Genomic DNA, 25,491 nt, shown 5'->3' on the forward strand with positions numbered 1-25,491 from the left:
ATCTAGCAAGGCGAGTTGATTATTTGTGTGATAAACATGTCATATATTAATTAGAGTTGTGAATGATAACATTATTCTAGAATGTGTCAGTCTTCTAGAAAGTTTGTGTATCAAGGAACACACATCAAATAGTAATATGATTCAAAGACCGGACACCACACATCCCTGACAATGCCTTCCACATAGTACAGACCACAGAGGAAACCCTACTGGCTTAAACATTTCTCTTTTGATAAAGAGAGAAAATACTTTCTTTCAAGATATTTCAAAGACATTTTTGAAAACTCTTAAAGTCAATTTGAGGTTTTATGGTTGCCTTTTTAAAAAGAAAACTTAATTTAGACATTGATTTTAGAGAGTTGTCAAAAATGTCAAAAGATTTTAAACACTTGATTAGATATGATCACAGGTTCCTGGAAAACAGCACCAGAATGCTTAGAGATTTTGAAGGCAAGTAGGGACAGTTGTGTAGTCTCAGGAAGAAGAAAAAAATCTTAGCTGTTATAATAAAAACTGACATTTCTTAAAATAATCAGATCTAATAAAAGTCAACAAGATGCCATGAGACTGTCTTGACAAAATACAAAATCTTTTGTTTTTGAGGTCAATTGCTTAAGGGGGGAAGTAAAGACAAAACCTTCAATGTCAACAGCAGAACTGTACCCCCAAGAAAGTGTGGTCCTTTAAACAACAAGAACACAAAATTCTAATTTTCAACAGCCAGATTATTGCACTCATCAAAGAAACCTCAAAATTCACAGATAGCATCTATCTAATCTCCTACACTGGCCACACATGAAATGTATGTTAATTCCTTCCAGCAGCTTGACAAAGCTCTTCCGTCTGTGCCTCCTTGATTAGCATCTTCTTGCACAGCTCCACAAACAGAGGGATGCGTTAACAAATCCCTAATAGCAAGGAAACATTCCAAGGGAATGAAACTGTTTTACCTGAAAAATAAATGGATTGAGGGGAGGCACTAGCCCTTCTTACATGAAAGGGTAAAACCCTGATGACTGTACAAGTAAATTTTGTTTCTCCTGCTCTAACTTGCTCTGCTTGGCCTAATACTAACTTGGATGAAAAGTTCTAATCTTTTGTCTCCTTCTCATTCTCTGGCTCATTCTGTTCTCTCTGTCTGTCTCTCTCTCTCTGTGTGTCTCTCTCTGTCTCCGTCTGTGTCACTCTCTGTCTCTCTCTCTCTCTGTCTCTCTCTCTCTCTCTGTGTCTCTCTCTGTCTCTCTCTTTCTCTCTCCAGCTATACAGCTAAAACTGCCCCTTCCCTTTCTTTCTCTACCTTGCTTTCTCTTAAGTAGCCTCACTTTTCTCTCTGTTCTCACGAGAGCTGGACATATCCTATTCTCTCAGGTCCTTCTCTGATTTGTGACTTTGTCTGCCTCTCAATTAGACATCACTTTCAAACATGGGTGTTTCCTTCTACAAGCGAACTTTACCTTCATTGTTTAGGATTAAAAGTGTGTGTGTGTGTGTGTGTGTGTGTGTATGTGTGTGTGTGTGCTAAGTGCTAAGCCACACCATAACACAATCTTGGGGTTCACACTGTGATCAAATATCCTGCAACAGATGACTGTGTATCCCCTATTCCCAAGTTCATTCCAGCCCCCCAACATGCCTTAGATGGAAATCAGAAGGAAGGGTGCCCCCAAAAGTGAAATCACAGGGGCTGTATTTGCTACCTTTGCTTCTCTGTGACTGTATAATGGACAGAGAAATAACTTAACAGAGAAAGATTAATTCTAGCTGATGGTTTCAGAGGGTTGCAGTCCCATGGTGGCAGAAGAGGCATAGTGGATCAGCTCACAGCAGTGGGAACATGTGGACAAGGCTGATCATACCACAGTGGACCCAGAGCACAATGCCAGAACTTAAAGCCAGTCACAGCAGGCAAATGCCAAACCCTTGTGACCTCCTCTGACAGCCAGGCTCCACTTCCCCAAAGGCAAACACCCACCAGGAAACTTCAGGTTGAAACTATAACAGTGCTCTCAGCTCTGACCCAAAGAAGGTGCCCCCAAAATGTGGTCCCCAACAGGAAATCAAGCTATCCTCAAGACCTTGAAATAGAAAATGGAGCCTTATAAACTTAGGGACCCCAAAGCCTCCAAAATCTTCAAGAATCTGTCTTCTCCAGAGTTTGCAAAACTTCATACACAATGTAGTTCTAGTGGTCTTGGGGAAGAGAGGAGCCCTGCTCTTTTTTAGAGCCTTCCTCCAAGCACCCAAGGTCCTCCATCCATCTCACCCCTTATTATCCAGCCTGCCAAGGCTGGTTTCTATCACTGTCTCTGAAGTCTGAGCCCTGTGTTCCCAATGCTACAACCCTTCATTACAATTCCTCATGTTGTGGTGCATCCCCCAACCATAAAATTATTCTGCTGCTACTTCAAAACATTTCATTTAATTTTACTACTGTTATGAATTGTAATGTAAATATTTGATAGGTGAGATAATTGCTAGACGACCCCTGTGAAAAGGTTGTTCAATGTCCAAATGGGATCGCGACCCACAGGTTGAGAACCATTGCCCTAAGAGCACTGCCATGAATGTAAGATTACATAAGGCTGTGCCTGGATGTCCTACGAAAGGTAGCAGGGGCTGCAAATGCTCAGAGGGAGCCTAGAGTGAATGCTGCCCTGCAAGAGACTCAGAGCCACTGGCAAAGGAATCAGGTGGTCAGGGTGAGACAGAGAGACTTTCCTGGGTATGGGAAGAAGACCGTAAAAAGCCAAGAGCCAAGTCAGTGAGACCCAAGGAGGGAACAGTGACTCAGATGTGCTCAACAAGTCTGCCCAAACTAACCACAGGAAGCAGATACACAGAAGGGCCTTTCCGAGGTAGAAACCCACGGATGGGGTGGATGGAGTAATTTAAGAAAAGGGAGCCATGAGTGGGTCCAGAACCAATAGAGTAAGGTCAAGGAGCTGAAAACAGCAAGCAGCCCAGGACCTGAGAAGGTGCCCTGTAAAAGTAACTTGTATTCACCTGTTGAAATTGTCATCTCTGAGGCTCACTACCTCAGTCTGCTAACCTAGGCCTAGTCCTAGAAGCTTCTAGCCTCCATACAAGTCCTATCTAGGCCTAGAATGTTTTCAGCCTCTGAGACTTACTGTTGAATAAGCTCACCCTTCCTAGCTCTTTCTGAACTCTGGCTGGCTCATTCAACTCAGCTGTGCTGGCTCCAACTCCTCTCCAAGCTGACTGATTCAATCTAGCTTCTCTCTCAGCCTCTGACTAACTTGCTCTGCTTGGCCTCATACTAACTTTGGCAACATGTTCTAATCTTCTGGCTCCTTCTCATCCTCTGGCTCTCTATGTCTAGCTTGTTCTCTCTTCAACCTGTCTCTGTAAAACTCTCCTAGTAAAAACTGCCTCCTGTTTTACAGTGCCCACTACAGCAGGATATCCTCCTAGCTTCCTCTCAAGATCCTTTTACCATGGCACAAAGCCTGGGAGGAGAGGCAAGGAGTTAACTTAGACTCTCCTCTACCTAAGACCAGCTCATAAAAGAGAAGAGATGCAAACCTAGCCTTCCTGATCACCCTCCCCAACCACTGACCAGGAGAGACCGTGCTTAGGCGTTAGGCTGGCAGTCTCCACTTCCACAAAAAGTGCAACGTCTTGGACCAGTCACCTCTCTGGACATCGGCTCTCTTGGTTATAAGCCAAAAACACCTGGAGAGGGTGCTGAGAGGACTTGAGGAGCTAGAGCACAGACCTTGTATTCAATATCTGTCACCCATGGTGCTTAAGACCTTCTCATGCAAAGCTGTTCCTCAGAGCATGTAGGAAACCCTGCCCATAGTAGCATTGTCAAGGCGCTACATGCAGCATCTAGACACTCAACATGGCTGCGATCCTGTTCCCTAGGATCTCCTGAGCTCCAGTGCCTGCATTGTTAACCTGAGGAAGCAAGCTCTGCCAATTGTACAGGGGCATGGGAGTTGATGGGAGATGGACATGCTCTTGCACCCTAGATGGTGCTCATAGGGATGCAGAAGCCAGGTGGCTGAGGCTGACACTTTTCTGTGATGATGGGATCCACCAGCTAACGAGCAAAGCCACGGTAGAGGCTTCTCCACCCAGGTCTTCATGGAATTTTCAAAGGTGAATGGTCTACTACGGGCTTACGCCTTTATCCTTGTCTCTGTTGTCCCCTGCTAAAGGCAGCCACCCAGGCACTCACTGCCCACAGAGATCCTCTTGCTGTGTAGCCCGGAGGAAGATACTCCCCCACTCGCCCACTCTGTTCCTTCTGGTTTGCAGCATGCAAATTCGGAGAAAGTGATGCTTACAGAGTCCCAGGTGGGAGCGTTTCCAAAAGGGGAGGAATAATCTACTCAGAAGGAAAGAAGCACAAGTCACTCCCAGAGGGACATTCAAGGGTATCTCCCCACCTTCCTCCACAGGTCGGTGGTAGGTTGTGAGGGGACTTCACAAGAAGGTGTGACTGAGGAGGACCAAGCCACAGAGACCAAAGCTAGCAGTAGCTTGAGAAGCCCTCTATTGCTGAAGCTTGACCTCACCTCTAATGTCAACCACAGAGTGCTCTCTGTAGGCCAAAGTGGGCACGGGGAGCCCTGAGGGGAACTGCTCTGTACTTCTACCACTTCCAGTAGGTCCTACAGTGACTACAGGACATGTAAGATTTGGGACAAAACGACTGCTGCACCTTCCTCCACCTGTGAAGATGAGGCTGCATATTCTTGACTCTTGCCTTTTTTTTTACTCAGATGTGGCATGGCAGAGTCGCCCCCCCCCCGCCCCCACACACACACAGTAGCTGGTCAGAAAAGGTAGTTCTGATGCAGCAGCTGTAAGGAGCCAGTGTGCAGGTTGTTTAAACAACAGCTCTACAGATGACTGCTCTGGCCCCCATTGACAAAGGAAGAAAGCCACAGGAAGAAGGCAATTGGTTTGTCAAAGCCACACAGCTGGTCACCGACAGGAGGAATATTAGATCCTAGAGCTGCTGGCCTGGGTTCTGCCTTGAAGCCTGATGTCTCCAACTGATACACAATGGCCATTCTCCCTTGTAGAATTCCCTTCCTGGTTTGCATTCTTTTCCAGGGATTACCCTGAGGTTGGGTTCATGACCTGGCCTTAGTCTGGACATGTGGTTTCCTGGTTTAGAATCTGCCCTGGGGAACTTCTAACAGAGAGCACCAGGCCCACCCACAATGCACTGGTAGAGTGCCTTGATCTGGTTCCCCCACACCAAAGGCTGTTGTCCTAGCAGCAGGAACTGTGGTGATTCAGAGTATACTTGTATCTGTGGTCTTCAGTTCTCGAGATCTTAAGCATGGCAGTTCCGGTTTCATGGTGTTATATAGAGATGGTCAAGAGGAGGGGATAAATGCAAAGAGCAGAAAGGAAGTTGCTAAGCCCAATTTCTCAGCAGCAAAGCTTATCTGGAGAGGGACCCATGCCCTTAAAGTCTCTCTGGATAAAGTATGAAATCTCTCCTGCTATCTCTGGCATCTCCTACTTTCCCCACCAGCATGTGTCAAGGATGCAGAAGGGCCTCCAGTGAGTGGGAGCCTGATGTGAGCTACTCCATCTAGACCCTTCTGCTGCCCTGATGAGCAAGGGTATCCTTTACCTGCAGAAAGTAACTGAAGGTTAAAGAAGTTCACTAGTGGGATGAAGGCTGCCCAGCTGACAATGGGTAGAGTGGCCTGTCTATCTTCTGTGTCCACTCTTTCATCTACACAGAACCCAGTGTGTGTCCCTTGTTCCCACAGCAGAATAGCTCTGGTGTGTTTTTCCTACATAGGACGAGAAGGACAGATCCACATCCATGTTTTCTCCAGACTCCAGTATCCACTCCATCTTGAACCACAACACGCCATCCGTTCAGCAAAATGCTTGCTGAATACATCGTGTCCAAGGCCCTATTCTAGAAGCTACGTGAGATTTTCATATAAAGAAAACCAAGTATCTGCTTCAAGAATCTTAGTGAAGAACACAGACAGGAGACAAAATGTGACAAGAAAATGAACTTGGAAAATAGAAATGGCAGGGAGATTGCCACATCCCCAGGCAGGAGAGAAAGTAGCCCAGAGGTCCAGGTCCAGTGTCTGATTCAGAGCTTAGTCATCAGAGTCTTCAATCTCAAGGAGTTTGGGGTCTAGATTTCTCACATTCCAGATGAGAAGACTGAGAGCAGAGGGGAGGGTGATTTGGTAGTCACATGACTTACTGAGTCACCAAACTTCAGAGCCCAGTGAAGACCACACCTCTGGAGATTTTCCCAGGAGCAGTATGGTAACATCTACCCATAACCAAGGCAAGAGTCCATCCTACATCCATCCTAGCTCAAGTATCACTTCCCTGATAAGAATGAGAAGTGATGAGAAGCCTTCCCCTGCCCTAAAGCCCTAACTCTCTCAGCCCTTGTCTTTTCAACTTGCTCCCATGATCATTTAACTTGCCTGCCTCTTCTTTAAGCACAAACTCCAGGACAATAAGTGAGAGCTTTACTTATCTATACCATGTAGCAAGGAGTCTGTTGTGTGCTGAAGGGAACGGAAACATTTGGTCCCAGAGCTTGACTACCAATGTAACAGTGTAGCCACCCTGAAAGCCAGCTGCATTCCCTGATGACCGCTACCTTCTTTGTTTTCTCCTGAGAAACCATGGACATCTTTGAGCTCCATTAATGCTCCCACAGAGCTGGTCCCGGTACTTCATTATTCATTCAGCAAGGATGGTTTGAGCATCACTGTGTGCCACACACTGTTCTGGGTATTGAGCTATAGAAAATGAGCCTAACAGAGAAGACCCACCCTCCTGGCAGTCCAGGGAGAGAAGATCAAACACAAAAGGGTCAGAGAGGGGAGACTTCCATTTGAAAATGGTGTCCTGGGGAGGCTCATTAGAAAGTGATGTTGAAGCAATGTTGAAGTAGAGGAAAAGAATCCTGCAGCCACCCAGAGGAGGGGTTCTCCGTGCAGAGAAGTTACTCTGTGCAAAGTCTTTCCACACCCGGAAGAGCAAAGGGGCCAGTGTGCATGCAGCAGAGGGAGTGCTCAGCAGAAAACTGACTTGAACTAGACTCTTTTAGTGCAAGTCTGCTGGCTGCTTTGGGGCCATGAAATACAGATGAAATAACAGAGAATGATGCTTTGAGCCCACACAGGGCAAAGACAATGTTGTGAGTGCTGGAGGCCTTCTGAACTAGAGCTGATAGGGTTTCCAGATGGATTTTGCATGTTGGTACCATAGGACAGAGGAGTCAAGAGCAATGTCAAGGATTTTGTAACTGAGCATCACAAGCAATTGAGATGAGTTGCTACTGCCTGAACTAAGCTGGCATGTAGGTAGAATGGATTTGGTTCTGGAATAGGAATAGCACAGGATTGTCACTTTTGTGGTCAAGCTACACATCTTAGAGATCCTCCAAAAAAGATATTAGGTGGATGGGGCGTAGATGAGGGAGCCAGAGTTTATGAGCACTAGCATTTGGGAGCCTTTAAGTTAACCATATGAAAGGGTGGTTATCCAATCATTTCAGCAAACAATAAGATTTTTTGTGATGTCACCCATCATGGACCTGAAAGCCATAGCGCTGCATCAAGTTACCAAGGACTGGATGAGTTAAAGAACACACACGATCATTTTTATCATTGGGGTAGGATCTTCAAACATAGTCCAGCCTAGCTTGGAATTCATCATCTTCCTGCTGGATCATCCTGACAGCTGAGATTATAGGTGTCAATCACAATGCACACCAGTATAAAGACTACTGAAAATTCCATTGTTAAAACATGGAGAAAAAAAAAACAGGAAAGTACACTAAGGAGAAATAATGGAGGGTGTGGGGGATAGGAACACTGGGAAAACGCTCCATTCTAGGGGCCTTGGCCAGTAAAGTACCTGTTACACAAGCATGAAAACCTGAGTGTAGATCATCAGCACACATGAAAAGCTGGGTGTGGCAGTGCACACGCATGTTGCTTGTGCCCTACCTGCCCTTGGTGGGTTCGAGATGAGGTGGCATTGAATCAATGACACAGACTCCAGGCGCAGGCGAGAAATGCTACAGCAAGTTCACCTGAACGCTGTTGCAAGCTCCTTTAATATCCTCCGCCCATGTTCCATTGGTCCCAAGAAAGCATCTCTTCTAAACAGCAGTTCCCGATTGGCTGGCATTGTCTGCGCCAGCAATCCTTGGTATCTCGGGCTGTCCTCAATTAGGTCCTCCTGCAGGAGATGCCCTTGTGGCTCTGCAGCCCCCAGGGTTTACATAGAGGTAGCCACCGCTGTTCCTCCTCTACACACAGACACACAGACACACAGACACACAGACACACACACACGGAGGGGGTGGGGAGAGAGAGGGGGGGGAGGGAGGAGATGCCAGGTGTGTTCTAGGTGTTCTAGCAGCCAAGAAAACGAAGTAATTTCGGGCAGGGGGAGGAAGGGATGGCCATGTGAGCCAAGCATTGCTGAGTACATAAGAATAGAGGCTTGACCCATTAGGTTTTCAGTGGTCACTGGGCAGCTAGATAACAGTTATTACAATATATTCAAGATAGGCTCAAAGAAAAGTACCAGAGGGACCCAGTACAAACACCTGCTTGCAGGTCAACTTTCCCTTACTGCAGGAATGGGTATTTGTTATCCCTGAGTCTTCAAAGATACTCAAAAGACTGGAAAGGGGGTCTTTGTAATCATCTAAGATGCAGCAAAATTCTGAAAATAAATTTCTGATTTATCCTCCTCTGCAATTAATAGCCCTCTGTCTTTGGCAAGGCTCAGTACTTGGAAATGCTGTCAAAACAATCCCAGCCACTCTGACCCTACACTGGACTAGCCTGGAAAGGTCATTTCCACATGGGGATATGCTTAAAAGTAAGGACAGAAAGTCTTCAGTTTGTCCTCCTACATCTGTTGGAAGTTACAAATGTAACTTCCTCCAGGGGAGTCTCAGGAGAGCTGTTAGCTCCTCCCAAAAACCTACCAAAAATATAAATAAATAAAAATAAACACCTGCTTTGTTTGCTATCACCTGAAAACATTTCCTTCCCTGGGCTGATGGCTCCCTCTGAGAGTTTATTATGGCCCCCAAGACATGACTTCCTATTTCCAGACTTCAGATCCCATGCCCTTTCCAGCAGGTGGTGCCAGCTACCGATCCTCCGCCTCTCCTGCCTTGTGATCTTCAGGGAGTGAACACCTGTGCTTTAATTGATACGTGCTCCTATAGATTGCTCTGCACGCCAGCCCTACGGGTCCCTCCAGAGTCTAGAAATCATTTATGGCAGCTAGAAGGTCAAAATGGAATTTTTACAACCACAGGAAATGGCAACTATCGAAACTATCTCATCATGGAAGAATCCAGAACTGAATCAATCCCTCCCACCCATGTGATCCTCAAGAACCTGGGAGACACCGAAAAGCCATTGTCCAAAATACTGACCATTTGGGCTGATATTAGATTCATCACTGCTATGGGTAGTGAAACGTCCACACAGATAAAGGACATATGTCACCAGCACTGGAGCTGTTTGTTTGCTTCGTGTTTTTTTTTTTAAAGGTCATTGTTTAAAGAGTAGCCCCCTGTGGGAAAGAATGCATGAGAATTCTGTTGAATTTTTTAAGACCATGACATTTAGGCATTAAGTGATATTTGAACACTCCCTCTCTGTTCTTATTTCCATCTTCCCCTTCTTCCACCCCCCCTTCTCTAGTGACCTCCCCCACCCGATACTTTATAGGGGGAAAAGTACTTAAGTAATATAGGATTTTTATTGTTTAAGATATTAAACTTTAATTATATAATAACCTTGAGATTTCACACGTGCACTTAGAAACTGTCCTTGAGAACTTGTTGGTTTGTGATCTAGAGCAAAGTGTGCTTGTAGCTTAGCCTTTTATAAAGACATGTGATCTGCCTTCCCTGCCAAGGGACAGGTTCCTCTCCAGGTTAGAAGTCCATTCTTTGGGGACAGCACCATCTCCAGTCCAATGGCACTCTGGAATCACTCTGGGACCAGAGAAGGAGAGCTGACTTGCACATAAGCTGTGCTATGGCTTCTAGAAGTGACCCACTGGGCTTCGAGTCTCTGCTATTGGTTAAAAGGAGGACAGTGGCTTTCATCAGTTCAGGTGCCATTGTTTGCCACTGCTGAAGATCTGAGTGGGTCTATGCCTCAAACACTATGCCAACCCTGCCTCAACTGCTTGTGGGAAAGCAGAGTCCAGCCCACACCATCATAAACACTTCTATGATTGACAGGTTCTTTGCCCCATACACAAACCAATACCATCCCTTTCATAGCCATAGAATACAACCAATGGGGACCTGCACAGGAGAACTCAATGACTAAAATTGCTTAGGACTGGGATGGGGAGATGGCTCAGTCAGTAAAAGGCTACTATGCAAGCATGGGTACCTGAGTTCAATCCCTAAAACATGGGTTAAAAAATAATCTAGGCAAGAGGGCACCCGCTTGCAATTCCTACATTGAAGATGCAGAGGCAAGTGCATCTTTGGGGCTCACTGGTCTGTCAGTGTAACCTATTCAACATAAGTTCCAGGCCAATAACACCCTCCCTCAAAATACAAGGTAGATGGCTCCTGAGATGTGATGTCCAAGGCTGACTTTTGACCTACACGCATGCATATGCATACAAACACACACACACACACACACACACACACACACACACACACACACACACAGAGCAAAGGAATTACTTAATATCAACCACGTGGTGGCCATAGAGCATCCACCAGTGTAAACACCTTTAAGTGTGTCTCCATCACCACTGCCATCACTATCAGCATCTCAGCCCACAGCATGCTGAGGAAGACTCTATGTGACATGTGACACACAGTGCTTACATGAAATGTCTCAGTGACTCCAGAAACAAACACAAGTGTTATGTGTCATAATTTCCCTGCCTTTACAAAAACAGACACCGAGGGCCAAAACAGATGTATATGCACACATGGGTACCTCTGGAGGACTGAGGTCCTATGCAGTGAGATGTGAGGAACCAACAGCTACGAGATTGGAAAATCACTGGTGAATTTTCAGGTCTCATTTCTAATCCAGACCCCAAACTCCTGAGACTGTTCAACCCCTTCAGAAGATCAACATCTTCCGAGTCAGAATCAGACAGAGAAAACTGAAGGCTGGGAGAAACTGCTGGGCCTGGGTGCTGTCCTGAACCATTGGATAGCGTGGTTAGGGGCCCTGGCTTTGTCCTGAATGGGAGGCAGCCCTGCACAACAGACCTAGCACACAAGGGGACATTTTAGACATCTGACCTTTCTCGCCTGTCACAGCCTTGGGAACAATTCACAGTGGCACTGGAGGAACAGGCATTCCCCAGAGCTAAATAAGAATAAGACAGATGTCCTGTGAGAGGCTCAGAAAAGCAGGTGGGAGGAGTGGCTCACTCTCTCTTCTTACCCCATTCCTTTGCCTGAAACAGTTAAGACCTAGCGTGAGACTTGTATTATTGGCTGTTTCTGCTTCCTGGAGACACTCCGTAAATGTATTGCTTGCTATGCACTGACTTTGCTGGGATTAAAACAAGTGCCTCTGGCCTCTCACCAGCACCACCGCCTCAAAGGGGAGACAGTATTTCCAGGAAAAAGAAGCTCACAGTCAAAATATTAAGATAATTATAGAACTCACACATTTCAATAGAAAAGTTTCTTTCAACTTCATTGATGTCTGGGAAACCGAACACTATAGGGTAGAAAGAAAGGGGTCCTTGACTAGTATTGGGAAAACATCTTGTGTCACATGCCTAGAAGTGTCACATAAGCCATTTTGCTCAGGTCTCACGTCTGTCCTTTCCCAGGAGTTGTCACCGCATTCTACAAGCAGGAAGCTGAGGCTAAGTCACATGAGTGTCCAAAATACCCAAAGTGTGAGGGATTTTAACCCGGACCTGGGCTCTGTAGAGGGACCGTCAAAGTCTCTTCCTGATTGTAGGAATGTGCCCAAGTCCCTTTGCTTCTCTGATTTTCAACGTTCTCTTTTGCTTAGCTTGAATAACAATTATCTCCAAGTCTCAGGAGGCTGTGAGGGCATTGTAAGTGCACATGGTAACCACAGACACTGGGGGCTTATTTGAATCATTTTTGTCTGGATGCTCTTTTTAACTGCTAGACACTCCTTTTTAACTGTTCTGTTCTTTTAGTAAAATGTGGTCACTTTTTCCTTCCCACATGGTGCAGGAGCAAACCATTTATATCACAGCTTTTGCTTTTGAAATAGGAAAGGTCTACCCACATGGTCTAGAAAGGAAGAAATGATCAGGGCCTGGAATCGAATTCTGATCTTTAGCAGAGAGATCAAAAGGAGAGTGGGCTTCTTTGCATGGTTCAGTTCTCTAGATGTTCTGAAGGACTCAGGAGCTGACATAGGAAGACCCCTACCCTGAGACTCGATCTCATCTAGAAAGAATCGCAAGCAACAGTTGGAATGTTAAGTAGAAAGTGTGTTTTTCTAACTAACTGAACAGCAATAGGATGAGATATCATAGAATTCTGAAGACCTACCAATATGAAGGCATGCTGGCTGGGGAAATAGCTCAGTTGGTAAAGTGCTTCTCATGAAAGCAAAGGGAGCGGGGTTCAACCCCAGCATCCATTCAAGAAGCTAGGTGTGATAGTGCATACTTAGAATCTCAGCACTGGAGAGGTAGAGACAAGACAGAGGGTGCCTGGGGTTTTCTGGCCTGCCAACCCAGCTCCAGGTCCCAGTGAGAGACCTCATCTCAAAAAACAAGATGGGTGGCTCTGAAGGAACAATGTGAAAAGCTGCTATCTGGCCTGTACACACACACACACACACACACACACACACACACACACACACACACGGACCCACCAACAATAATAATATATTATAATAAATAGTAATAAAGGCATGAATAACACACACACATACACAGCATTTGTGAAATGCTGGCTTTATACACAACAATAAAGAGACCACAAAGCAGTTGCATGAGGCCTTGACAGCCATAAGTCTGTATAATCAAAGATAGGGAGAGCCAGGGAACTGGGCTGACGCTAAGGGACTGTGGGCAGCTTTGAGACTTTCTCTGAAGCTATAGTCTTTCAAAAGAAAAGGAAATATTGAGAGTAGAACCATTTTCTGCATTTATATTTTTTTTAAAAAATCACATCATGAAAATCTCTTGTTCTTCTGTAGAAAATGAATCTAAAAGTCTTAGAGAGATGCACCTTGCCTATACCAAAGTACAGAAGACCATGCATAGCCACGTAAACTTCCAGGAAGGGGAAGCCCTTGCTAATTAGGAACTGTGCAATGATTGACAGGAGAAAGGACCTATGTTGTGCCAAATATTATATAGCTGGCTTCCCATGCTGTCTTTATAAAGTAGGTGACACGTCATCCACTTTCGCAGATAAGGAAATGAGGCTCAGAGATACAAACTGACATCCAGGCATCATCACATAGCTGGTGGGTGTGGCTGCCACCTCCCCACTTTCTGATGGTTACCACTGATAGCCACAGTCAGACACAAGATTGGTGGCTTCTGAGGGTTTCCTTTCTCTGTCAGTCTCACACTCCTCCTCTGTACAAGGGGGCGGGGAGACCCTCTCTTCCCCTTATGAGGTGCAACTCCCTCCCTCTACCCAGGCCAAGATCAGCACTGTGTCGCATCTGAGCCACAGCCTCTGGCATGTGCTGGGTGGGAGGAAAAGATGAGCAAAAAGAGACAAGAATTTCCCAGTCTCCCCTGCCTGTGCCCCTGTGACACAGAGACTCCGAGCTGGCATAAAGGGGCCCCAGCACAGGCTGTCAGTTAACTTTCCTTGGCTTTGGTGGAAATGGCATTCCAGTCAAAGGCTCTGTTGTTTGCGATTGATAACTGACTAATGATATCAATGGAATCTTTAAAGGAAGGAAGCAGATGATAGCTAAGAAGATATCCACAGTAATAACGCAATGGGAGTGTCCTCCGAAGCCTGTGTCAACGGCTGGCAGCGAAGGAAAATATGTTAAGTAGATGGAAGAGTGATAGTTACCCTGGGATCCAGCTGCACTGTCTTGGTGCTAACACTAGCCTTTCTGAATCTCTGGGCCACCTGCTGACTGTAGCAGCTCCCTCTCCATCCCAGGACCCCTCCCCAAATGTGCTGGTCAGTTTTAATTGTCAACTGGCATCTGGCAAGAGCAAAGTCTCTGAAATTTCCCAGATCAGACTGGCCTGTCTGTGAGAGATGGTCTTGATTTATGATTGATGAGAGAGAACCCACCCCAGGGTAGTCAATGCCAGACCCAGGCAGGTAGGCACGGTTTCTTCTTCAGTTTCTACTTGAGCTCCTGCCCTGACTGACTTCCCTCCGTGATGGGGCTGTGACTTGGAAGTATAAAGCAAATAAATTCTTTCCTGATCTCAATTGCTTTTGGTCCAAGTGACTTGCCCAGGAACAACAGACAGGAAGTTAGAGCATTCTATACACTGCCATACCACCACTGACCCATTTCATCAGCCACCAGATCCTGATTCCCAGTGTCATTAAATCCCCTTCTTGGCTGCTTCTCTACCCTGGAGGTTACCTTGATTAGGAAGCATCAGAATGACTGGGATCAGAGGCTCAGCCCCAGGCTGCTTGAACCACGGACACCATTCCCTGACTCCCATTAGTCAGTCTCTGCAGACCACCATGAAGATGCTGTGGGCTGAGTCTTCCTTGCCCAAAATGCTTGAGGTCAGAAGCGTTTCAGGCCTCAGGGTTTTAGATTTTGTTTTTGTTTTATTTTAGGAGTAGGGGTTGTGGGTTTTAGAATATTTGCACACACACTGAGATATTAGGTCTGGGACCCAAGTGTTTCACATTTAGCATAGTCATAGGGTTGGTTTATGTCATCTTCTCAGTGTGTTGTTATGTATTGTTGATTATTTTGTTTCTTGGGGCAGGTTCTCAATGATGGAGCCCAGACTGGCCTTTTACTTCTGACCTTCCCATCTAAGCTCCCAGAGTTCTTCAGAGGCCTTTGTAGGTATGCTCTACTATGGCACTGGGTACCTCTGTTTTGTCTATGACCCAACTACATGAGGTCAGGTATAGAATCCTCCACTTGGCTTCATGTCAATGCTCAAACAATTTTAGCTTTGGGATTTTCCCACTTGAGAGCCTAGGGTTAGGCTCTGCCTGAGAGAATAATTGTGAAAACCTGTTAGGTAATACAAATATTTAATACAAAATCCCACTGATCAGCCCCTGCTCCTGGGCCCAACTTCTCTTCCCAGAGCTGGCAGAGACCCCATCTGTACGCAAGTTTTCTCTTTCACTCAGGGTGCCTGACAAAAGGAGTCTAATGATCAGAACACACGCCCCTACCAACCAGCCACTGGGATGCTGTCCTTTCCTACCACAGGGCTGCACTGTGTGCTGAGGATTACTGACCACCCAGGTGGCGGTACAGTACATCCTGGACAGTCATTTAATCTAGGATGATGGCAAAGATGGTGTAAGATGGTGCTGGCTTCAAGTCCTAGAGAGTAGGGGCCCACTCTACAGAGAAAGAAAATGAGCATGAGTCAGACAGCAGTGCATTCTGGGAGGCCATCAGGAGACACCCTCACATACAGGAGCACTGTGTCACCGCCCAGAAGGGGCTTCTGGCAGCACTACCAGGAGCACTGGCAATATGGCCAGATGACAGCTGCCACTGCCTTTCACACACTGTCTGACCCCGCCCCCCACCCCCCACCCCCAACCCCCCATGCAGTGCATCAAGCATGGCTTGTGGATTAGCATCTTAACAGATGCCTTAGGAGGCCTACTTCATAGCAGTAAGCTTGGGATACTTTGCCTCTCTCCTGACACAGCTAGTCCCTGATCCTCTGGATAAAATGGAAGAGATGGAGGATTTTGTTACAAATGAGCAGGTAGGTTCACATTCATTGTAAGAGAGAGAGAGAGAGAGAGAGAGAGAGAGAGAGAGAGAGAGAGAGGAAGAAAGGAGAAGAAGAAGAAGAAGAAGAAGAAGAAGAAGAAGAAGAAGAAGAAGAAGAAGAAGAAGAAGAAGAAGAAGAAAAGCCTAAACATTTTATTTTCAGAAATCAAGGTGAGACAGTAACCAAGAATGCTACCTAGACTGATTAAAAACCAAGGGACGCAGTCATCCTAGAACAAGGACGACTCTAGGGTCACTTTAAATAGCAAGTGACCTTTTCATTGGCTAGAATGACATCTGTGGTCAACTGCCTGATTTCACTCTTTTACCTAGCACTGGGCTCAGTGGCATTTGGAAGTGGTTTGGTTCTAACAATGGTATTTAAAAACCAAAAAAGGACTTGGGAGGAGTGACGGTCTAGAGCCCCACCACAGACCACTCCTCAGATCACAGAGAGCCTCAGCAGGTACCATAAGCAGACACAATAGGAGGCCTGACCCACAGAAAGGACACTGTCTTCGGGTTTCATCACTGTGAAGAGACACTGTGACTAAGGCAACTTTTGTAAGGGACAACATTTAATTGGAGCTGGCTTGCAGGTTCAGAGATTCAGTCCATTATCATCAATGGCAGGAGCATGGCAGCATCCAGGCAGGCATAGCACTGGAGTAGCTGAGAGTTCTATCTACTGCCTCTTCTGCACTGGGTGGAGCTTCAAAACCCACTACCACAGTGACACACTTCCTCCAGCAAGGCCACACCTCCTAATAGTGCCAATCGCTGAACCAAGCACATTCAAACCCCCACAGATACCAGAGTGTCCCAATATATCTGTGGCTGTGCCGGGCCATGTTCACATATATACACATATGTAAATACATGACCGTGTGCACATGTGCATGGATAGGAGTATAAATGTATCTAGGTAGATATTTCATAGATACAGGTGTATACCCACATTGTAAAGTTTCTACATGCACATGTGTCCCTAGGATAAGTATGTATTTATACATCCTTATGGCTCAGCTAAATGAGGTAACTTGCCAAAGTCACAGATCCAAACTTGAGTCTAAATGTTTATGACTCAAACCCACGTTTCTTTGCCTAAAAGCAAAACATAAAACATAAGTGTGAGAGGTCTAGTTCTCTGAACTATGTCTTCTAAATCTTGCATAGCATGTGAAGACTTCCAACCTGCATGTTAATATTATGCAGAGAGAGAGAACCCCCAACATGTATATTACTATATGCAGAGAGAGAGGGGGAGGGGAGGCAGGCTCTAGACAAAACAGGTGACTTAAATGAATCAGGACAGAGACCAAAAGTCAGTGCCAAGAAAAGCTTCCTCATTTCTCTCCTTCCTCCCTGTCTTGTCTGCTCTTTGTTATGGGACTCCAATAACCTACCACAGACCTTTTAGTCTCCCAGGCATGAGCTCAGAAGGAAATGTTTGGGCTCAGGTGTAGGAAGCGGCTGTCTCTTTTTCCTTTACGCTGTGACTGAATGTTACAAATTGCCTCCTGTAGACTTTAAATAATGCATGTCTCTCCACTGATTATTGAACAGAAGATTTGTTTACTATGATGTCCTGTAGTCCATCCCAGGTCTCTGGAAATGTAATAATCTTTATTACATGTGTTCGGCATCTGCAGGCTGCTGTGCGCACAGTCAGGTGGCTCCTAGGTGAAACGGATACTCGCAGCAACCTGGCTAGGAAAGTTTGTGTACTGCCTTCTTGCTTCCACGCTCCTCTGGACCGGAAGCTCTGAGGAGGTAGAGGTAGCCTCGGAATGGCTCAGAGGACTGGGCCCTGGGACTGCACGTGGTACTTGAGCACTCAGTGGGCAGTTCCTACTTCCTGCATGGATAGACAGGTTCGTGCTGGAGGCTGTGTTGTAGCTGTCACAAGCAAGATGGATGTAAAGGCAGGTCTGACTTTGAACTCTATGTTTTTCTGACTGCATTTCCTGCCTTTCCATTGTATTTTTGCTTCATCTGAGCCTTTTTCTCCCATCTCACTTTTCAAAATTCCTGTGTGCCACTTCTTGGACTCGTTTTATTTACTTAGCTGGAGGGAGATTTGCATTTTCAAAGTTCATGAGTCTGCTCTCAACTGGAGGTTGTTTTAATGTGTCGTGTCTCTGAACTCTCACTTTTTATGACCCATTTCACGTTTTCCCACCTCTGCAAAGGAAAGTGCCAGTGTGGGAAGATTAGGCAGTGACAGTCCAGGGTCTTGGTCACATGAATACTGAGACAGATGGAGTAGGTCGGGGTTATCTGCATGAGGGGTTCCAAGTCCCAAGCTATTCCCATCTTTCTTCAGCATGGATGGCACGGATGGAAGTTCTCGGGGCTTCTCTGCCAGCATCGTACCCCTTTCCATGTGTCGGGGGTGGGGTGGGGGATGGGTGGTAAGTCAGCTATGTCTGTAAGGACAGGCTGCTATGTGTTACGGTACTAGGTAAACTCAATCTCAGAAACTCCTACTAAACAATGGTCTGTGGCATGTTCCTGATATATGTCCAGTGGGGGGGGGGTGTCAGGGCTCTGCTGGACTCCAAGCTCCAGACTCCAGGCCATCTGGAATGATAAGTTACCTTGACAGAGAGAGGAAAGTCTACCAGGTCCTACATAAGCAATTGGATGTTGGACCCAGAAATAGCATATGCCGTGGCCATTCATGTCTCCTGGCCATGGGATTCTATCCAGACACAAAGATGTCAAGAAGCGCAGTCCTACCCTGGGCCCAGAACAGAAAGCTAGAAATAATTAATAACACAAAGTGCTCTCTGCATTTGCCAGGCCTGCTTCCTGTCCCACCAGCAAGATCAAGTGCAGGCTTCAGACAGTCCCCAAAGGCCCTCCAGGGGCAGGCTATCTGCTTCCCAGAGCCTTCTTTTCCACAGCTCTCGCACAAGCCTCCTAGTCTCTTCTGAACTCTCCTCAATGAACTCCTGTGTGCTCTTCTCACTGTCTGATCTGCCATGACCCTGTCTCTGAAGACACAGAGAAAGCATCTTCTGATTGGAGGCAGCCTCCACCCCCTCCACCGGCTAGAGAGCCACTCCCATCTCGCTTACCTTCTTGCCTAGTTCACTGGACTTCACATTTTTATCATTTCTGATTATTCATGTGCATCTCTCCTTCATAACATGGTGACCATGTTCCACGTGTCCCTGAATGCCCAGAACCAACATTGTCCTCGGACTGGATTAAATAGTTGGCTTTATGCTACTCAAGCATTTGCTGAAAGACACTGTGACAGCAAATGTAACATGTCATTAACGTGGGTTCTGTTTATCATTTACAAATTGGTCCATACTTGTCCAAAAGCCAAGCATTTTGCACCCATACCCATGGCTATCATGACACAAAATCAGATTTGACTTTAAAATTGAGGAAGGTGTGTTGCAGAGAAGTAAGTCTGACTGGGGACAGACTTACCACAGGAAGATGCAGAAAGCATCACTGTGACCCTGGAGGGACAGCAAGATACTGTCACTGTGTTCTTCCTACTTTCCCCTTCAAGGGTAACTGTATGGATGGGGATACAGGATGCATAGCACTGTAAAGAAAGGAACCTGGTAAATTCATGTGTTTGCTGGCTGTATTGGTACATGGAACAAGAGCCCTGCCAAGAAGGGTATAATGCCCAGAAGCTGTACATACACGTGAGCATCTCTTAGAAACAAAGGGAGCAAAAGCAGCCAGCTCTTAGAAACAAAAGGAAGCAGAGATTCAAAGGATGTGGGATTTCTTCCTGTCTGCCTGTCTGTTTCTGTCTATACAATGCCTTAACCTTCTTTCTCTGAAGAACAGCCTCCCCCATAGTCTTACTTGGAGCTTCTATGGCTGTGATAAACACCATGACCAAAAGCAGCTTGGGGAGAAAAAGGTTTGTTTCATCTCACATTTCCATATCATTGTCTGTCACTGAGGGATGTCAGGGCAGGACCTCAGACGGGAGGAATCTGGGTGCTGTAGCTGATGCCAAGGCCATGGGAGAGTGCTGCTTGGCTGGCTTGCTCCCCTTGGCTTTCTCAGTCTGCATTGTTATACCATCCAGAAGACCTTCCCAGAGGTGGCACCATCCACAATGAGCTAGGACCTCCCACATCAATCACCAATCAAGGAAATACACTACAGCCAGGTGATGGCAGCACACGCCTTTAATCTCAGCACTCAGGAGGTAGGGGCAGGTGGATCTTGGTGACTTCAAGGCCAGCCTGGTCTACAGAAGTTCTAGGACAGCCAGGGCTACACAGGGGTTTGTTTGGGGGTTGTGAAAGTAAAGGATGGAGGGAGGGAGGAAAGAAAGGAGAGAGAGGGGGAGGGAGGGAATGAGAGAGCAGAGAGAGAGAGAGAGAGAGAGAGAGAGAGAGAGAGAGAGAACACTACAAGTCAATCCCATGGAAACATTTTCTCAGTTATGGTTCTTTCTTCTCAAATGGCCCTAGCTTGTGTCAAGTTGACAATAAATAAGTAAGTAAATAAATAGTCAGCACACACTCTAAAGTCTAGGAAGTATAGCATTAGTAACAATCAGACTTCTAGAGGGAGGCTGCACATCTCTCCAAGTTCCACATCTACAGGGATACATAGTTGCAGCCAGGGTTGTGTCCAATCTCAGGACAGTGCCTTGCACCCAGAGATCAGAGTTCCACTGCCTTCTCCCATGGAGGGAAGACAGGAGATGCACCAAAGCAATGCTGGCCAAAGACCCCCTTTGTCTCCTTAGGAAGGAGCCATGTAAACCATGGCTCCCAACACACCTAGGGATGGTGCTAGTTGTGTGGCAGTCATACAGTTGTCAGAAATACAGACTCCAGGGTCCAGGTCTCTGCAGGTCCGGCTCAGATGGGTCAAATGAGGATCTGAGGCAATCCTGATTCACTGCTGAGTGTGAGATGTACTGGTCCATCCCTTCAAATTCAGTTTTATGCTCTTGTTTATTAATTTCTGCTTTGGGTTTTATTACTCTCCCTACCTCCCTTCCATTTTATAATTTGTGCGCCTTCGAGGTTATTTAAGCGGAGACTTAATTCCCCGTTTTCTTTCTTTCTCACTAATAGAGGCCATCACCAGCAATACTTTTTCCTTTAAGTACCAGCATGGCAGCATCCCATAAATTTATAAGATATGCTGTGTTTACATCTTTGCTCTTTAAATACTTCCTTCTGAATTCCCTCCCTTACCGAGGCTTTCTTTGGGAACACTTCTAACTTCTGTGTGACGGAGCGGCCCCTGGTTGTTGTTGTTGCGATTTATCTCTTACTTCATTGAACTGCAGTGTTGGAACGTGGAAAGCAGAATGCTCTCATCTTTTCCTATTGACTAAGTGTCTCTGCTCCCCCATTGGTGATGTTTTTGATAAAAAATCTATCCAGGAGGGTCAAATGGTCAAGTTCAAGGTTCAGATGTTATTACTCTGTTCGACACGCCCATTGGGAAAGCCACCCTTCGTGTGTAGAAGGCGCTAGCTTGGGATGAGAAGAGGAGGTGCTAGAGTTGAATCTGGCTGTGCCTCTAGGTAGCTCTGTGAGACCTTGAACACATGACTCAGCTCCTTGGAGTCCAGCATCTTGCCTGGGGAAACAATGGGGTGCCTGATACTTGAGCCCCACAGCATCCTTCCTGCAGAACTTGCCCTGGAGGGCCCACTGGCTCTTCTCTTCAGATTCGTGAAGACAGGCTGTGAGACACCTGACATCCTGGGTGTGCTGCACAGCCTTTCTTTGAAAGTGAGTGGTTTTGAGGTAGAAGCCATCAGTGGAAGAGGCATGAGGGCTGGGCCTGCTTAGCCACGATTTGGCAAGCAGAAGAACATGAGCATCTCTACATAAGCATCATCTCTCTCTTTCTTCCCTGTGCCCAGCTCATCCTCAGCTCAGAGTCAATTCCTTCAGGAAGTATCTTCTCACCTCTAAGTCTGTGTCACCCCACACCATAGACTCCTGAGCACACAGATCACCGTTGGCCGCTTCTGGTGCCATGCCTGCTGTTTTATCCATCGCCCCCACTGTACTCAGAGCTTCTGTCTTAAAGAATCTCATACAGCAAATTCACCCCAACTCCTCGTAGGTCCACCCCACCATCCTATCCCTCCAGACTTTGTGTCTGCCTTTTCTTTCCTTTTCTCATTTTATCAACTCTAAGGTTTGCTATCCAAATACTCCTGAGTATGGAGCCATCCACTGGAGTACAATGGACCTATGAGGAGCCACACCCCTAAACAAAATTGACTCCCTCCCTCAGGAACCATCAAGTGTCCAAAGCTCCTTAAGTAGGTATAGGGCCGTGAATCTCTTCTTATGTCACAATAGAATGTTGACTGGCTCGATCTTGTGCAGGTAACAACAGCTGCTATGAGTTCACTAGTACAATAGTCCTGCCTCGTCCAGAGCACACTGCTTCACTCCAGCACCCCACAACCTCTGGCTCTTAGAGTCTTTCTATCCCTCTCCCTTGATGGTGTCTGAACTCTGGAGAAGGTGGGGTATAGATGTGCCGTTGTAGCTGAGCATCCCAGGGACACATATTCTCTGCACTTTAACCAGTTGTGAGCTTCTGCACTGGCTCATACCCACTACACAAGGGAACTTCTCTGATGGAGTCTGAGAGCAGCATTGATCTCAAGGAGAGAAAGAGATGAATTTTGATACTACCTCCAATTAGCAAAATAATAATAATGGCTTCAACCCTGGGCCTATGAGTGCCTCAGCCTCTGGGTTCTTAGTCACATTTACATGCCAGGTATGTGTTTCATCTTGTGAAGCAGACCAAAGAGTTGTTGGTTACTCCTATAACATTTATTGAGCGTCCCAACATCAAGGATGAAAAGTATGAACAAGAAAAAGGGGCTATTGGATGTCTTGCTCCAGGAGTTAAAGAGACCATGCTCATCATTACAAAGATTTTGAATGAGCTATTTCTTCAGCAGCCATTATGAAGCACCTACTATGTGTCATAGAGAATGGGATAGAAAGTCATGCTCTTTCTACAGGGAGTAGAAACTTCTAGACACATGATCATACACTGTAAGGAAAATATGTGAGACCTAAATATGGTAGGGGTAGATTGCCTGGGGAACACAGATGTCAGAGTCACATATTGGCTGTGCAGAGAAGCTACTGTGATCAGCTGCTTTTAACATGAGGCTATTAAATAAATTTTAAAAAGGAGTTGGCAACATAACAAGGAGGGACAGGAAAAGACTGTTCTTGGTAGGGAGAGCATTGGGTGAAGTGGCAGAAATCATTGAGTACAGGAAAGGCTACATGTCGCAGGGTATCACACAGAAGAATGGTGTGGGTAAAGGAGACCTTGCAGGAGCTGTGCCACCAGGCATAAGCTTGGCTATGGCAGGAACTGCTAAGGGACTCAGCATGGAGAATCAGTGCATGCTGGAGGAGGGTGAGAGCAGGGATGGGACAAGAGGGAGACAGATATGTGGAGGAGGGAGATGTGTAGAGAGTGGCTGACCACAGAGGGCAGAGCAAAGGGAACCTGGGAAACTGGGGACTGGAGCAACATTATCCATTATCCACCAAAAGCGAGAAGTGAATGGGAAGGTAGAAGTTGGAGATGTAGGAAACGAGACAGCAAGTTAGATTTGAGCAGGCCACACTCTGTAGGCCATGTGAAGGAGAGGTAGACAGCTAGCTAAGTTGTATCATCATCATCATCATCATCATCATTAATATCACTATTACTATTATTATATTATCATCAATGCCTCCACAATATATCCTCAAGGGGGAAGAAAGCCAAGGCTCATTCAAGGTCACAAAGCCACCATGTGACAAGGCCCTATCTGACACAGACATCTGGGTTCCAGAGTGCACATCAGGGAAACGGGAATCTCCACACCAGGAGAGAGCAGTCCTGAGCCTAAAGATATGGTAGCCAATTATCCCATGACCACAGCCAGGGAACCCACTGTCAGGACGGTGACCAGCAAAGAACAGTGTCGAGTAGGGGAGACCAAGACTATGAGAAGAAACCAAGGAGCAGTGATTCTGGAGACAGACAGGAGCCAAGCAAAGAGCCTGGGAAGGAGTAGCCGGAGAGAAGGTGAGGAGAGAGCGCTCCCCATGTCAGAGAGAAATGTACATGTAAGAGAAAACGGGGGGGGGGGGTGAGAAGTCAAGGATTCTGGAGAGAATTCTGGAGTTTGATGTCAGGAAGCCACATGTTCCGCTGGCAAGCACGACCTCTGTGTCGGTTCAGGGCCACCTTCCCTGGTGATGAGAGTGTGAAGCCAGAGTCAGGAGGCAGCAAGGGTGGGTAAGCTGGGTGGGAGGAGAAATAAAAGCAGTAAGAACTGGTCGTATCACCATGGAGGGAGTATTTGATGATTGGGACTGTGGAGGATAGAATCAAGTGCTCAAGTACAGAGAAAGGGTGGCTTTAAGAAAAGTGGGCAAGCATTGGACACGGGTCTGAAAGAACCCACCACACCTCGGTGGGATGTCCAATGAGATGTCCAATGTATAGAAAAGAAGAAAGACAGAATGGGGAGAGATCTCTCCAAGCCTGGAATCACAGCACAAACCCAGGCACACTCAGCCTGGAGACTCTCATCACCGCCAGCATCCACAGCCTCCATGCCTTTGCCTAAGAGTGCTCAGCCTAGGAACTGAGGCATGTGGCGTGGTTGGAGAGGGGTGTTGTCAGGAGACGACAACTGAAAGACACAGCACAAGCAGAGACCATGCAGATGTTGGCACTAATGGGATGGATATCATGCTCTGTGAGGCTCCCGAGGATGGGGAAGACTGTGAATCCTCCATGCTACCCTCTGCTCACCGTCTCTCATGTGCTGTCATTTTTTGTCCTGAAACACACTCTGTGGCAGTAGCCATTGGGCTTCGAACCTGTGTGCCTGGGGTAGGGGTAGGGGAAGGCTGAAGAAAATGACAGTATTCCAAAGGTTCTGTTCTGACCCTGCAGCCCTTTGAGCCTCGTGCCCTGTTAAAGGAAAATGGAGTGTTGTTACCTTTGTCTGAAGCCCTGAGTTCTTTGGGGAGCCACCCAGCTCTGGTCTAATTATAATCCCCAAGTACATATGCTGTGTCCCAAAGTCAATATATAGAGTGGAGGTAATCTCAATGTAAATCCTCCTAAGTCCTCTAATAGAATCTGACAGCCCCGAGCCAGTTCTTTCTGGCAAAGCCCAGTCGAAGGATTTGTCTTTTAATGGCCACGGCTGCCATCCCTTCTGAGTGATTAACATGGAAACTGCCAGTCACGGAAACCATCCTGTGCTGGATGTGAAAACAGCAGAAGTGAGGACGAGAGAGGCTCGAGATGGATTTGAACTGCGCAGAACCAATGTTAGACCCGCAGCGATTCACATTCACGTAGGGAAAAAGAGATGGGTGGTTAACAAACATTGCTGGAGGGCCGGGGGGCGGGGGGGGGGGTGGCAAACAGGCTAAGGAGTCTTCATTTACATCCAGACAACAAGCCAGTCAAGTTCACCTATAACTGAACGTTAATCTGTGACAGACCTGGAGACAAGAAACCGGCACTCTTACCCCTGCTGCCAATGAGAAGATAAATT

The sequence above is a fragment of the Mus musculus genome, chromosome 11 (genome assembly GCF_000001635.26).
Source record: "Mus musculus strain C57BL/6J chromosome 11, GRCm38.p6 C57BL/6J".
Taxonomy (NCBI): domain Eukaryota; kingdom Metazoa; phylum Chordata; class Mammalia; order Rodentia; family Muridae; genus Mus; species Mus musculus.